This window comes from Prionailurus viverrinus, unplaced genomic scaffold, assembly GCF_022837055.1.
Source record: "Prionailurus viverrinus isolate Anna unplaced genomic scaffold, UM_Priviv_1.0 scaffold_42, whole genome shotgun sequence".
Lineage (NCBI taxonomy): Eukaryota > Metazoa > Chordata > Mammalia > Carnivora > Felidae > Prionailurus > Prionailurus viverrinus.
The window spans coordinates 2,687,857-2,702,946 of record NW_025927609.1 but is presented as its reverse complement, the minus strand read 5'-3'; positions in this window follow the sequence as shown (position 1 = coordinate 2,702,946).

Below are 15,090 nucleotides of genomic sequence, written 5' to 3'. Positions count from 1 at the left end.
ACTGCAGGCCTGAAAGGCCACGGGCTGCTCGGGGTCCAGGACCACAGGCACCTCAAGACATAAGGGAAGTCCGGGGGCGCCTAGGTGGCTCAGTCGGTTAAGCATCCGACTTCGGCTCAGGTCGTGATCTCACGGTTCGTGGGTTCAAGCCCCGCATCAGGCTCTGTGATGACAGCTTGGAGCCGGGAGCCTGCTTCGGATTCTGGGTCTCCCTCTCTCTCTGCCTTTCCCCCGCTCATGCTCTGTCACTCTGTCTCTCCAAAATAAATATTAAAGAACGTTAAAAAAAAAAAGAAGAAGAAGAAAAGGGGCTTTGTAGATTTAGTCGACTTAAGATGAGGTCATGAGGGTGGGCGCTAAACCAACACAGCACGTGTCCTCACAGAGAGGGGAGATGTGGACACAGACACACAGGAGGTGGAGACCGATCGGGAGAGGCAGCCACAAGCCGAGGAACAGTGAGGAAGCCAGCGGCCCCAGAGGCTGGAGCAGAGTCCCCTCCGGGGCCTCAGAGGGAGCCAGCCCGGCCCACACCTTGATCTTGGGCTCCCGGCCTCTGGCACCGGGAGAATGAGGCCGCCCGGCCTGTGGTGCTGGGTCATGGCCTCGGGGTCACGGGCACTGCCGCACGCGAGGCAACAAACAGAGAAAGGCCGCTGAGTCCGTCAGAGGCGGGACTGCTCTCGAGCCCGGGCGGGTCTCTGCTCCCTGTGAGCGCAGACCCGCTGAAGGAGGCTGGAGTCAGACCCGGAGGCCGGCCTCTCAGGGGCCTGGGCGTCAGCCCCTGCCGCCGGTGGGGTGATGCCACGCTGGGACGCGCCACCTCCTGCCGGACCCCAGCCCCGAGCAACACGCGGGATGCCCCTCCCGGGCAGGAAGTGGACCCACAACCTGCTACGGCCACAACTTGCAGTGCGGCCCTGATTACTGTACAAAGGACAGAGACGTTCCTGATGAGAGCGGCTGGCTCGGGCCCAGGCTCCGCCAGGCAGGCGCGGGCTGGCCACCCAGCGCCGGAAACCGTGACTGGACACAGGCACGCAGGCCTGTACTGAACCACTCAGAAGCCAGCGGGCGTTGCCCTTGGAAACACGGTTCCACCGACCGGTGAACGGCTCCAGGTAAAGGTCAGCACGAAACAAAGTATGATCTGTCAATTTGCACGGCACTCGCACCCCTGCAAAGTCACATTAAAGCCACGCAAACACTTCTTTGCCCCAGTCGGTCACTCGGGCGGCCCTAACAAAACACCGCAGACGGGGGCTGAGACAACAGACTATTCCTGGCTGCTCCGGAGCTGGAAGTTGGGGATCCGGGTGCAGGCACGGTTGGCGTCTTGGTGAGGGCCATCTCCCTGGTTTGCGGACGGCTGCCCTCTCGCCTGGTGGGGGGAGGGACAGAATGAGCTCCCAGCGTCTCCTGTCATAATAAGGACACTGACCCCATCGGATCAGGGCCACCTTTATGGCCTCATTTAACCCTAACCACTTCCTTGGTCCTATCACAACACACAAGGGGGGACAGGGCTCCAACCTATGGGTTTGGGAGGACAGGCTTCAGTCCGTCACGGTGTTTAGATGTGAAACACACGTAGGTTCTGGGCTAAGGTCATCGGTGACAGGATTTCACCCACGTGAAAGTGTGCGGGGTGAGTTCTGTCTGCGTGGGACCATCTTGTGCTTTGCTGGGTGGGAAGCCTGGCTCACCCCAAGCGCAAGCCACGAGGGCGCCCTCACCCTCGGGCACGCGACACTGGGCGCAGGGCAGACGTACCCTGAGCCGGGCCCACCCAGCCGGGTGCCGCTGTTTACAGATGTCACTGGAGCACGTTCCATGGGGACAGCATGTGGTGGGATGAGTCCCAGCTGGTTTCTGAGGACGAACCTGGGGGTGGCTTTACTTCACTCTGTGCTGCTCAGGGGCCACTGTGTTTCTTCAGTCGGTGGATTGGCGTCCTTGGGGGAGAGTCTTGCCTACTATCTCTTCAAGTAACCCTTTCAGCCCTGCTCCCTCTATCCTTTACCACCCAGAACTTTAACCACACACACACTATGCCCTTTTTTTTTAAAGAATAAATTCACAGGGGCGCCTTGGGGGCTCAGCCGGCTGAGCGTCCGACTTCGGCTCAGGTCATGATCTCACGGCTGGTGAGTTCGAGCCCCGCGTCGGGCTCCGTGCTGGGGGCTCGGAGCCTGGAGCCTGCTTCGGATTCTGTGTCTCCCTCTCCCTCTGCCCCTAACCCATTCGCATTCTGTCTCTGTCTGTCTCAAAACTAAATAAACATTTAAAAAATTAAAAAAAAAATAAAAGAATAAATTCACAGATCTTATTTTTTAGGATAGTCTTCAGTTTACAGAACAATTGAGCAGATGGTATGGACTTAGAGTTCTCCTATACCCCTCCCCCCCCCACAGTTCCCCTTCTTTGAGCATCTCCAGTGCATGGGGCACATTTGTTCCAATGAATGGATGAGCATTACTTCATTATTCCTAACTGACGCCCACAGTTTATATTAGGCTCCCTCTTGGTGGTGTGGACTCCGTGGGTTTGGACAAATGTGTGATGGCACGCACCCATCGTACAGCCTCATATAGTTTCACTGCCCTAAAGACCCTCTGTGCTCTCCCTACTCATTCCTCCCTGCCTCCCCTCCGCCCCGTGGCAACCGCTGGTTTTCCTTTGGCTGTGTCTGTAGTGTGACCCTTTCCAGAAGGTCACGCGGGTGGGATCCTTCACGTTGCCTTCTTCCACCTAGCAACGTGCAGTTATGTTTCCTCTGTGTCTCTCTGTGTTTTGAAAAAAAAAAAAGTTTGTTTTTGAGAGAGAGCGAGAGTGAGCGGGGAAGGGGCAGAGAGAGAGGGAGAGAGAGAATCGCAAGCAGGCTCCAGGCTCTCAACGTAGAGCCAGCCATGGGGCTCGAACTCACAAACAGTGAGATCATGACCTGAGCTGAAGTTGGACACTCAAGCGACTGAGCCTCCCAGGCGCCCCTGGACATAAGTTTTTCAACTCACTGGGTAAATATCCAGGAGTGTGATTGCTGGATTGAATGCTAAGACTATGTTTAGCTTTTTTTTTTTTTCTTTTTTTTCAGTTTATTTATTTATTTTGAGAGAGAGAGAGAGAGAGAGAGAGAGACAGAAGCATGGGAAGAACAGACAGGAGAGAGAGAATCCCAAGCAGGCTCTGGGCTGTCAGAGCAAAGCCCGATGTGAGGCCCGATCCCACAACCTTGAGATCATGACCTGAGCCGAAATCAAGAGTCAGATGCTCAGGGGCACCTGGAGGCTCAGTGGGTTAAAAGCCCAACTCTTGCTTTCGGCTCAGGTCATGATCACACGTCTCGTGGGTTCGAACCCTGTGTCAGTCTCGGTGCTGACAGCTCGGAGCCTGGAGCCTGTTTTGGATTCTGTGTCTCCCTCTCTCTCTGCCCCTCCCACCCTCATGCTGTGTCTCTGTCTCCTCCAAAAATAAATAAAAACATTAAAAAAAAAGAAAGAAAGAAAGAAACTTCCCTACTGAAATGCAGAGAGAAAAAAGAATGGGGGGAAAAAAGTGAACAGATGATCCAGGAGCTATAAGACAATTACAAAGGTGTGGCACACACGATGGGATCCCCAGAGGAGAAGGAAGAGGGAGACGGGGACGGAAGAAATATTTGAAGTCGTAATAGCAGATAACTTTCCAAAGTGAATGACAGACGCCAAACCACAAGTCCAGGAAGCTAAGGAAACACCGAGAAAAATAAATACAAAAAAAACCAAAAAGAATCTACTCATAAGCATATTATATTGAAACTGCAGAAAATCAGAGACGAAGAGAAGCTCTTGAAAGAGGTCAGGGGAAAAGAAAAGCCACCTTACCTGGAGAGGAGCAAAGGTCACCAGGTGAAGGAGAAGAGAGACGTGAGCCCCCACCTAGGGTCCCGTCCCATTCCCGTGACGTTTCCCTGCAAATGGAAGGAGATCTAAAGACTCTCGCTGACAAGGCCTGACAGCATTTGCTGCCCGGAGACCAGCCTTGCGAGAAATGTTCAAAGACGCCCCTCGGCAGCGACACTCAGAAGCAGTCCTTAGCCTGTTCCCCCTCCCCGAGACGGGAGCTGAGGAGCCTGCTCAGACTCACACAGGCTCTGGTAGGTGACCCCCCCCTCCCCTCCCCCGCCCCAGGCCCACGACGAGGCCGCTCAGGGCATTTCAAACCCATTGCCTCCCTTCCTACTTCGCCAAGCACGGTGGGCTCTCTCTGGTCTTTACAGCTGGGCTCCTGGAGGTGAGCCCACCAAGGGCCCCCACCCCACAAGAGTTTGGACCCTCAAGTTGGTCCACACTCAGCCTCCACCAGGTTGAGAACTACAGTTTAACCGTTCCTATGGTTCCTGGTTGCGGGAGCTTCCGCCCCGGGGTGAGTCAACCTCAGCTGTGACTCTGTGTTCCCTTCCTTCCCTCCAGATTCGGGAGTGGCGGTCTACTCAGGACCTCAGTGCTCTGACAGGTCTAAGGAAAGTTACAGACTGTCAGTCTGCTTGTTTTCCCCACGAGGGTGGAAGTGATGGCGTCCGGGCTCCACGCACGTCCGCGCGGTGGCCGGAGGTCCCCACCTGGCTTGGGTCTGAACAACGAGAATGCAGTTTTGCCCACCTCTTTTCTAAGTCTGCACTTTTTTTTTTAAGTTTATTTTTATTTCTTTTGAGACAGATACAGAGAGCAAGCAGGAGAGGGGCAGAGAGAGAAGGAGACAGAATCCCAAGCAGGTTTCACGCTGTCAGCTGTCAGCACGGAGCCTGGTGTGGGGCTCGAACTCACAAACTGTGAGATCATGACCTGAGCCGAAATCCAGAGTCAGACGCTTCACCGACTGAGCCACCCAGGTGCCCCTAAGTCTCAACTTCACCTTGAAGAACTGTTTTCTTTTTTCCTTTTGTTTGCTTTGAATGTCTTTTTATTTCTTTAACTTTTTTTTAATTTTTTTTTTTAATGTTTATTTTTGGGAGAGAGAGAGTAACAGGGTGTGAGTAGGGGAGAGGCAGAGAGAGAGGGAGACACAGAATCCGAAGCAGGCTCCAGGCTCCGAGCTGTCAGCCCAGAGCCTGACGCGGGGCTTGAACCCACGAACCACGAGATCATGACCTGAGCCGAAGTCCCACGCTTAACCGACTGAGCCGCCCAGGTGCCCCTTTTTAACTTTTGTTTTTTTAACATTTATTCATTTTTGAGAGAGAGAGGGAGAGAGAAAGACAGAGCGTGAGTGGGAGAAGAGCAGAGAGAGGAGACACAGAATCCGAAGCAGGCTCCAGGCCCCGAGCTGTCAGCACAGAGCCTGATGCAGGGCTTGAACTCACGAACCGCAAGATCGTGACCTGAGCCGAAGTCGGACACTTAACCTACTGAGCCACACAGATGCCCCTTATTTCTTTAACTTTTAAAACAGCTTAATTGGAATATATTTGATACACCCTAGAGGTCACCCATTTGAACATGTATGACTCAGTGATTTTCTGTCCATTCACAGAACTGCACATCTCTAACAATAACCTAATTCTAGAACATTTTCCTTTTATCCCCCCAAATCACCCCCCCATCCCTCCCCATTCCTTCCCCTTTACCCCCACCCCCCACCCTTGCAACCACTCCCCTACCTCCTTTCTCCGAGGGTCTGCCTTTTCTGGACCTTTCACACAAATGGACTCCTACCCTCTGGGACGTTTTTGTGACCAGTATCGGTGTTCTTTGGGGCAGAGAAGTCATCTCTCTCGCTGGTTCAGCCTGCTCTCAAGTGCAGGTCCTCACTGGCTGAGTGCCTGTTCCACCTGACCGTCGTCCAGAGGTAAGGTAAGGGGCCCCCAGGCTCCGTCTCCAAGCTCCTGGCTCACCCCTGGCAGTGTCCGGCCAAGCCTGGGAGTCCTGGTCACAGATATGTTGGCCACCAGTACACCTCTCGGTGCTTTTCATTTGTATTTGATTACGTCTGCCGTCCGGGAGCACGCCTGCCAGGGAGGACACCCACACAGGTTGCTGTCCCTGCCCCATGTCGGGCAGCAGAAGGCAGGACACAGCAGAGGAAGAAAGCAGAAAGGCTAGTGAAGGGCCGGAAATGGGGTGGGGGTGGGGGGTGGGAGAAAGGAGGGAAGGAGGCTCTGTGTGCCCTCGATGGACACGGCACAGCGACAGGGTCTGTGTCTTCTCACCCCTGTGGCCACACCCCAGGGGAACAGAAGGCACATGGACCAGTTACTTCGCCTGCTGGGACGCATGGCTGAGAAGGACCCTCTGGGGACTGTCTGCCCAAGGGGAGCAGATACTACTATGCACAGACCGAGCACCAGGCCACCCTCGCCCTGGGGACCTCCGGGGACAGGCCCCTCCCTGGCAGGAAGGCTCTCGGCCCCAGTCCCCAACCCAGCCTGGCCGCCCACAGGCCCAGTCTCTGCTCGTGCCAGCAACAGCCCTCCAGCAGCGTCTGGAATGAACCAGAACGCCCAGCCACAGCCCCGGTTTTGTGTTTTGTCCTAAAGGGATGTTTTTCTGCCCTCGGTCCATCACTTGGGCTTATTATGCTAAATCTGATACAGAGGCTCTGGGAGAATAGGGAACTTGCTTTCATTACACTGGATCTTACCCCAAGCTTGCGGTAAAACGTACGAAACGTGCTTTTACGTTCTTGACCATTTTACGTGGACAGGCCGGTGGCGTTGAGTCCATTCACTCGGTTGTGCAGCCAACCCCTCCCTCCGTCTCCTGGACTCTCCATCTCCCGGGACAGGAACTCTGTCCCCACGATACACAGAGCCCCCAGCCCCTCCCCCAGCCCTGGCGCCCACCGTCCTGCCTTCCGTCTCGTGTAAGCAGACTCGCACAGTATCGTCTTTTGTGTCCAGGCCATATCGGTGAGCACCGTGTGCTCAAGGCTCATCCGCGGTACGGCCGGTGTCAGAATGTTCTTACTTTTTGAGGCCCAACAATAGCGTGTCGTATGTATTGCTCGTAGAGGCTGCTTCTAGGCCACAGGCTTGAACAATGGCATGTAGAGCAAGGCGAAAGGGCCCCCAGTGACCACGGCCACCTCGACAGGCCTGTTGCATCCACACGACTCCTGAACAGAATGCTACGGGCACCAGTGACAGTCCCAGCAAAGTTTATCGCAATGAGAGGCAAGGCCGACTGATCGGGACCGACACTCTTGATCAGTCTTGACCAGCCTGGATCAGCCGGGGTACAGAGTTTTTATAGCCGAAACCACATCGTCTTATCATCACCTGGGAACAGAACAAAGAGATAGTTCCCAGATGGGGGTAGAAACAGTTCAGACATGCCCTTGCCCCAATCCAGTCAAACGCTAATCCAGTTGATTTTCCTTGAACTTTTGTTCCCTTGATGGATAGGACAAGGCTGTTACCTCCTAACCTACAGTGTCAGAACAAAGCTGTTATTTCTCAAGGCTACAGGTTAGGCCTACACTACCACTTAACCCTTACAGGCCCATCGGGCGACCCGCCTCAAAATACCCAGGGGCCCTAACTGACCAATGGGCTACTTTCATCCAGACACAGGTACCAAGAAAGGGAAGATTCCATTTGTCCCCATGCCCCTACCCTTCCCCCTTTAAAGACAGCCCCCACCCACTGCCTCCATGCAGACAGTCCCTCCTCCGCTGCCCTGCCCCCCCCCCCCCAGTCCCTGGCCATGCACTCTATAAACCTCTACCTCCTCTGTGCTGCCGCGGGTGATTTCTTTCACCACCTGGGCAAACCAGGCAGTATAGGGTTCATCATGTCACATTTGGGGACCCCCACGCGATCGGGGAGACACCGCATTGTTAAATAACAAACATTCAACCAATCAATTTAAAAAATCTAATTATTCACCGATTCACGGATCGGGCAACACGGCCATCTGGCAAGCAGAGGGGGTGCTCCAAAAAGGTGTACGAGTCGGAAGGTTTTTACGGAAGGAGGGTGGGATAGAAGGTTATCCGCAAAAGAATTTTTCCGGGCAAAGCCAGTCTCCCGTGCGGGGAGAGGCGAGGGGTCTTATCGTGCACTTGACCTCATCTTCCTCCGGAGGAGGGAGAGGGCCCGAGCGGTCGGCTCGTTGGTGCTGATTGATGGACCACATTTCTGGGGGAAGTTGCAACTGCCGTGAGGTTAGAGCCGAAGCCCCCGTTTGGGAGCTCAGTCTGCGTGATGCCATTTCGGACCTGCGGTTTTCTTTTCAACAAGCACGTCCCACGTTTTGTTGATCCGTTCCTGCCTCGATGGATACTTGGTTCTTCGGCTCCTGTGAGCGAGTGCTGCTGCGAACGTGGGTGTATGGTATCCGGGAGTTCTTTTGCTTTCAATCCTTTTGGGCGTCTCTCCAGAAGCGGGATTACCAGATCATATGGTAGTTCTACGTTTAAGTGTTTGGGAAACTGTTCTCAACACGCACACACGCACCCAACCTCCCGTCCAACCCTCCCCCCACCTCCCTCCTCGCTCCCTCCATTTATTTGACTACCACCAATCAGCACAGTGAAGATGTTGGGGTACAGGACAGCCCTGTTCCCCGTGTTAATGGAGTTCCAGTCTGGTGGGAAAGCGGGTTTGATTAACCCCCAGCATATATCGAATGCCCCACGTTTATGGCCAGGGGTGATTTCCACGAGAACTGGGCAGGACCTGACCTTCCTCTTCTCCAGATGAGGTGCTGGTGAGCGGAGGGGACCTCGGGCATAGTGAGGACCGCAGGCGCTGAGATGTGTGCACTGGTGGCTTCTGACGATGCACGACCCGGTCCAGGTCAGCCTTCTTCGTGTGGTTTCGGAAGCAAACGGAAGATCCTCTGCCTCTAAAACTCCAGCTTCCACGGGGCGCCCGGGTGGCTCAGGCACGGACTCTTGATTTCAGCTCAGGTCGTGATCTCACAGTTCATGGGATCAAGCCCCACGTCATCACGTCATGCTCTATGCTGACAGTGCTGAGCCTGCTTGGGACTCCCCCCACCCCGCCCTGCCAAAGAACAAATAAATAAAGTTAAAAAACAAACGTTAAAAATTCAGCTTCCACAGTTAGATTAACCCCTTTTATTTGCACTTTTGACCTTCCGTAAAACTCTAGGGAGAAATTGTACAAACTCGTACCTAAAAACGCCTCCTGTGTTTTTGGCTTGCCAATTTTCAAGGAGTCTTTAAAAATACAGATACCTAATCCTGACAAAGCTGAGCTGAAATCATCACTGAGGGCTGACAGGCATGTACATTACACACATTCCTCAAGTGTAATTTGACAACACGTCTATATACTAAGAATCAAAAGATGCAAACTTCTCTTTTACCTGTCTTTCCACTTCAAGGAAGTTATACTAAGAAAGTCATCAGAAATGCACACAAAGATTCACTTACAAGTAAGGCCAGTGAAATATTTACAACAGTGAAAGACTGGGCCCAACCTGACTATTCAATAAGAGGGTTCATTAAATTCTTGTAAGTTCATGCGATGCAAGTCACGTAGGCATCAAAGGTCACCGAGAACATCAGACAACGTGTGGGAAGTAGAAAAATATACGAATATACACAACCAACTACAATCCCAATCTTTGTCTACAGAGCATAATGTCGGTATGTTTCTTAATTTTTTTGAATGTTTTTATTCATTTTTGAGAGAGACAGAACACGAGTGGGGGAAGGGCAGAGAGAGAGGGAGACACAGAATCTGAAGCAGGTCAGAGCCCAACGCGGGGCTTGAACTCACGAACTGTGAGATCACGACCTGAGCTGAAGTCGGATGCCTAGCCAACGGATCCCTCCAGGCGCCCCTAACACTGTTGTGATTCTTGAGCACTTGCCACGTTCGTGTAAAAGCACACCGATGTGCCCGGGGAGAAGACGAGAAAGCCATACGCCCCCAAGACCATGGGACTGCGAGCGGCTTCATTTTCTTCCTTGTAGTGGTCGTCATCCCCCCAAGTTCTCTGCGACATGAGCTTCTCTTAGAGCTGGAGGCCCCCGAGGGATGTTTGCGAATCTCTGTGGGGCACAGTAAGGAAGAGCAGCTGCCGTGAAGGGAACCCCACGCCATCCCGGTCAGCCAATCGCTTCCCATTAGATGGGATGAAAATCCAGCCACTCCCAGGCATGGAGCTCCCAGTACAAGAGCGATTCCCCTCACTTTCCCTCGGTTCTTTCTCCGTGAATAATTTGCCCCAACAGGCCCCTTGAGGGTCTGATTTCCTGGCTGCTGGCCCAGATTTTGAGTCTTTTCTGAATCAAAGTATTACTAAGGAGAACTAAGGAGAAAGAAGAAACATTTCCAATAGAGTCTGGTCAGGAAGAGACAATGAGGCTCAAGGTTATTTCTCAGGTGGGAACCTTGAGCAGAGATCGCCCCACCCTGGGTTTAAGATGACACTTATCACACATTCTTCTGAACTCTCGGGAGAAAACTCTCCAGATGGTGTGGAGCTATTTCAGGTGGAGACTGGGGATCAAGGACAGCCCAGCCCGGAGGTTGTCATAGTGACCAGCTCATTGACCTGGAGACTGCAGGGTCAGCTTGAAACCAGACGAGCGTGTTCGAGGATTAAGAAATAGAAAACCACACCTGGAACAGGTCAGGAAAGAATCCAGGGCGTTCTCTAGTGCTCCTGGAGTCACTGAGCCAAAGCGCTCAAAAGGTTCCAAAAAATCTTGTCTATTCCCCAGAGGGAAGCAAAAAAGATAATCTGTTCAAATAAAAAACAACCTGTAATCCAAGCTTCAGGTTCAGTTATTGCCTGGTTGTTGTTTTTTTTTTTTTTTTTTCAAGTAATCTCTACACCCAACATGGGGCTCGAACTCACCGCCCCGAGATCAAGAGTCACACGGTTCATCTCCAAAAGGAACAGAGACCCTCCGCTGTTTGAGCAGTGAGCCCGCTGAGTGCCGAGCGCTGACCCGGACCCAACAGACAGAGGCCTTATCTCAACCCCAGGTCCGCAGACTGACTTCGAGTTCATTTGTTAACTTCCTAACCGCTCTGTTATCTTGCGTGTTGTGTGGCCTGTCCTCGGTTCTGCTCTGTCTGCCGCGTAAGAAGACACATCTGTCCACGTGGTAAAATATCACCGAGTCTGGAATCCTGAACCTGCTTTATAAGTATGACTAACTTTGCTTTATGACCGAATAAAGCCGGCGTTGGGACAGACACACCTCGTGTGTGCCTTCCTGGCCCGCAGTTACAGTCTTCGAGGCGGTGTATTCTAAAAATAGCGGCAGGGCCTTGAAGAAATGCATGATTTGTAAGGCAAAAAAAAGGATGTCTGCTCAGGCCGCCACAAAACACCACAGGCTGGGCGGCTTAAACCACCCACCTTTATTTTCTCACGGTTCTGGACGCTCAAAGTCGAAGATTCCACTTGGACTTGCTCTGATGCAGGTCCCCATGTGAGCCCCCCGCTCAGCGCGTGCTCTCGTTCCTGTCCTCCGCGCTTCAGGCACAGAGAGCCGGCTCTCTGCTGTTCCTTCTTCTATGTGATGAGGGAAACAAAGCAAGAGAAATGTCACTTAAATTAAATCTCCTGACAGCTCACAGCCCGGTGATAGACACCTGAAAGACGCAGAGTGTGACCTTCCTCGAGCAACTCATGGCTGCCTTAGAGCCTTTATGTTTATGTTTTATTCCAGACTCAACACAGAAGCGCCTGGGGGGGCTCAGTCAGTTGAGCAGTTGACCGTTGAGCGTCCGACTTCAGCCCAGGTCACGATCTCACAGTTTGTGGGTTCAAGCCCTGTGCTGGGCTTTGCACGGACAGCGGGGAGCCTGCTTTGGATTCTCTGTCTCCCTCTCTCTCTGTCTCTCCCCTGCTGGTGCTCTCTCGCTCTCTCTCTCTCTTTCTCAAAAATAAATAAACATTAAACAAAATTAGGAAAAATAAAGATTAAAAATAACTTTATCTTAACAGTAATGAGCCCCTCAAGGTCCTGAAAGCCTTGCTTCCAAATTCCTTAGAGACTTATGCCATCCCTAACCCCCCACTAACTTATAAGTATATCATCAGTCTCTCCTCACAAGCCCAGTGCAGCTCTTTCTGCTCACGGGCCCTGTCCCGGTGCTGCAATAAAATCACCTTTTTGCACCAAAAACGTCTCGAGAATTTTCTCAGCCGTTCGTTTGCTCGCAAACCCAAAACTTCCAAATTTCATCATAAGGATCCTAATCCTATCAGATCAGGCCCCGCCACTTATGACCCCCGCGATCCTGTTTAACTTTAATTACCTCTCAGGGGCCCCAATCCAAAAGCCATGACTTTGAAGGGGTAGGGCTTCAACATAGGAATATGGAAGGGGGGGGATACAAGTGTGTCTGTAACAGTGGTTAAATCTCTGGAGACCGACATCCCTTGTCGCCAACATCAGAGACAGCACTCTGGCCAGGGAAACCTGGGGACAGCGATGACTTTTTCTGGGACTAACATCCGTATTCACCGTGTCTGGTGACGGAACATTTGAAACTGGAAAGGCCTCGGAAAATCTGGGACACGCGTTGTCAGCTGAGCCCAGCCAGCCTGTGCTTTCAGGATGGTCAGCTTCTTCGGGACCAATGCCGGTCACCTTGGACCACGAGCGGCAAGCTTGATGGCTAGCAGGTGGCATGCACAAGCAAAGCTGGAATTCGGATGCAGGTAGTGGGTGCGGCCGTAACCAGGAGCCACTGACCAGGCTTCACCAGACAAAAGTGATTCTCTTCCGGCTGTGGAGGCGAGAGGCCCAAGATCAAGGTGTCCCCAGGGCTGGCTCCTTCCGGGGGCTGTGAAGGAGTGTCTGTTCCATGCCTCTGGCCGCGGCTTGCGTGTGGCCATCATCTCCCCGTCTCGTCTTCCTCTCTTCCTAAGGACACCAGCCATGTTGGATTTAGGGCCCACCCTGACGACTTCATTTTAACTTGATTACATCTGCAAAACGCCCTGTTTCTAAACAAGGTCACATTTTCAGGTACCGGGGGTTAGGACTGTGACATGTGAATTGGGGGGAGAACACAGTTCAACCTGGATCAGGCAGCCTGTATGTAAAGTTCACCTCCAGTGGAAGGTGGGATCAGCCAGCCTTTTCCCAGGCCAGGTCACAGCATCCCTCTGGCGTGGGGGGGGGGGGGGTGGGGACGCAGGGGAAGACGGTGGATGTTTCAAAGACTGTCCCCAAAGTGCGGGAAATACTTGGGTTTGGGGTCAGGAAAAGGGGGACAAAGGCGGTAGGTCCATGCAGGTGGGCAGTGAAGGTCAGGTCCATCACTGTCTTGAGGTCAATCACGCGGGGTCTCCCCGGCTCTGGGCGGTGCGTGTTGCTGGAGGGGGTAATTGGGGCTCCCACCAGGGGGCGCTTCGCCTGAGTTAAAAGATGAGCTGGAAGCGAGGGCATAATCAGAAACTACAGACCGAGGCAAGAATGGCTATGGCCAAAGTCCTCCTTCAAAGGTGTTAGGCGCTGGGCTGTGCCGGTTGTTGGGGCACAGGCGCCCATCCAAACCTGTGGGCCTCCACAGACCCGAGCACCACCGTTTTGTCAAAGAACACGACTCCTAACACCCCTTACTGGATGAGCCCCTGCCCAGGCTCCCTCTGCGTGTGCACTCTGGATTTGGGCATTTCAAATGCCACCAGGGTTTAGGTGAAGATGTGCTTGGGGCGCCTGGGTGTCTCAGTCGGTTAAGCGTCCGACTTCGGCTCAGGTCATGATCTTGCTGTTCGTGGGTTCGAGCCCTGTGTCGGGCTCTGTGCTGACAGCTCGGAGCCCGGAGTCCCGCTTCGAATTCTGTGTCTCCCTCTCTCTCTGCCCCTCTCCCTGCTCATGCTCTGTCTCTCTCTGTCTCTCAACAATAAATAAATGTTAAAAAAAAAAAAAAAAAGAAAGAAGATGTGCTTACAGGGTTTACCCATCACTGCGTCCAAATGGAAAGCTTTAAAAAAAAAAAAAAATTACCCATCAGAGAACCTGAGTGGCTCAGTAGGTAAAGCGTCCAACTCTCAGTTTCAGCTCAGGTCACAATCTGCAAGTTTTGTGAGTTCGAGCCCCACGTCAGGGTCTGTGCGGACAGTGCAGACCCTCTCTCTCTTTCTCTCCCTCTCTCTCCCTGCCCCTCCCCTGCTCACGCTGTCTCTGCCTCTCTCAAAATAAATACATGTAAAAACAACAACAACAACAACAACAATCACTGACCCATGGTCACCAAAATCGTGGTCATTTTCCAAGGCTTCGTGTCCTTCCCGGACACATATTAGCACCAGCTGCTCAGAGAGCAGGAGTAACTCAAGTGCTCTTTTGGAAACCGAGCTCAGAGTATGAGAGAAGTCTCTCAGTTCTCAGGTTCTTTCTTGGTAGACAACCTTCTTGGAACCTCCTGGACCCCACCCACTTGGGGCTCCAGCCCTCCTCCCAAGCAGGGGCCCTGCAGTCCGCTGCCTCTTCCCAATCAGCTAAGAGCTGGGGACGGCTTCCTGTCCGGGGAGGGCAGGTCTGCCCCGGAGGGGCACAGGAGTGGGTGGAAGGGGTCCTGAGGGGCTCTGCACCCCTGCCCGACCAGACACAGAGGTGAGATGGCCCACCATCACTTGGCTGGCCAGGATTGGGGTATCTTTCCCACAGACTGGTGGTTTCTGAAGGTCTTCACTTTCTGAGTCATCGGGAAAGAGGTTTGTGGACTGATAATTAGCGGCAACCAACGGGGCTCCCAAAATACCAAAGTCCCTTATCTGCCTAATCTGAGAGGCCCCAGTTGCAGCTGTAGAGTTGAAAGGCTGCCCTGGGGCCCAGGCTTGGTGAAGTGGGACTGGGCTGGGCCTTGGCCAGGTTACCGGGTTCTCCAGGTGACTCTCCGGTGACTAGTTTGAGAACCATGGGCACTGGGAGTGAGGAACCTAGAACTTTCCGAAGCTCAACGAAAAGTCGATTCACCAAAATGTCATTCCCAGGCTTTTGACCTCTCCCTGGGCCCTCTGTCAAGGAAGAGGGTACCAGAGCCTCAAGTCCCAGAGGCCTGTCAGCCTCTTCCCCTCTTAGTGCTCTGGATTTACCTGGGCTGAAGGTAGGAGGGGGTGGGGAGGAAGAATGGGGGAGGGGGCTTACAGGTTTGCCCAGAAAAAG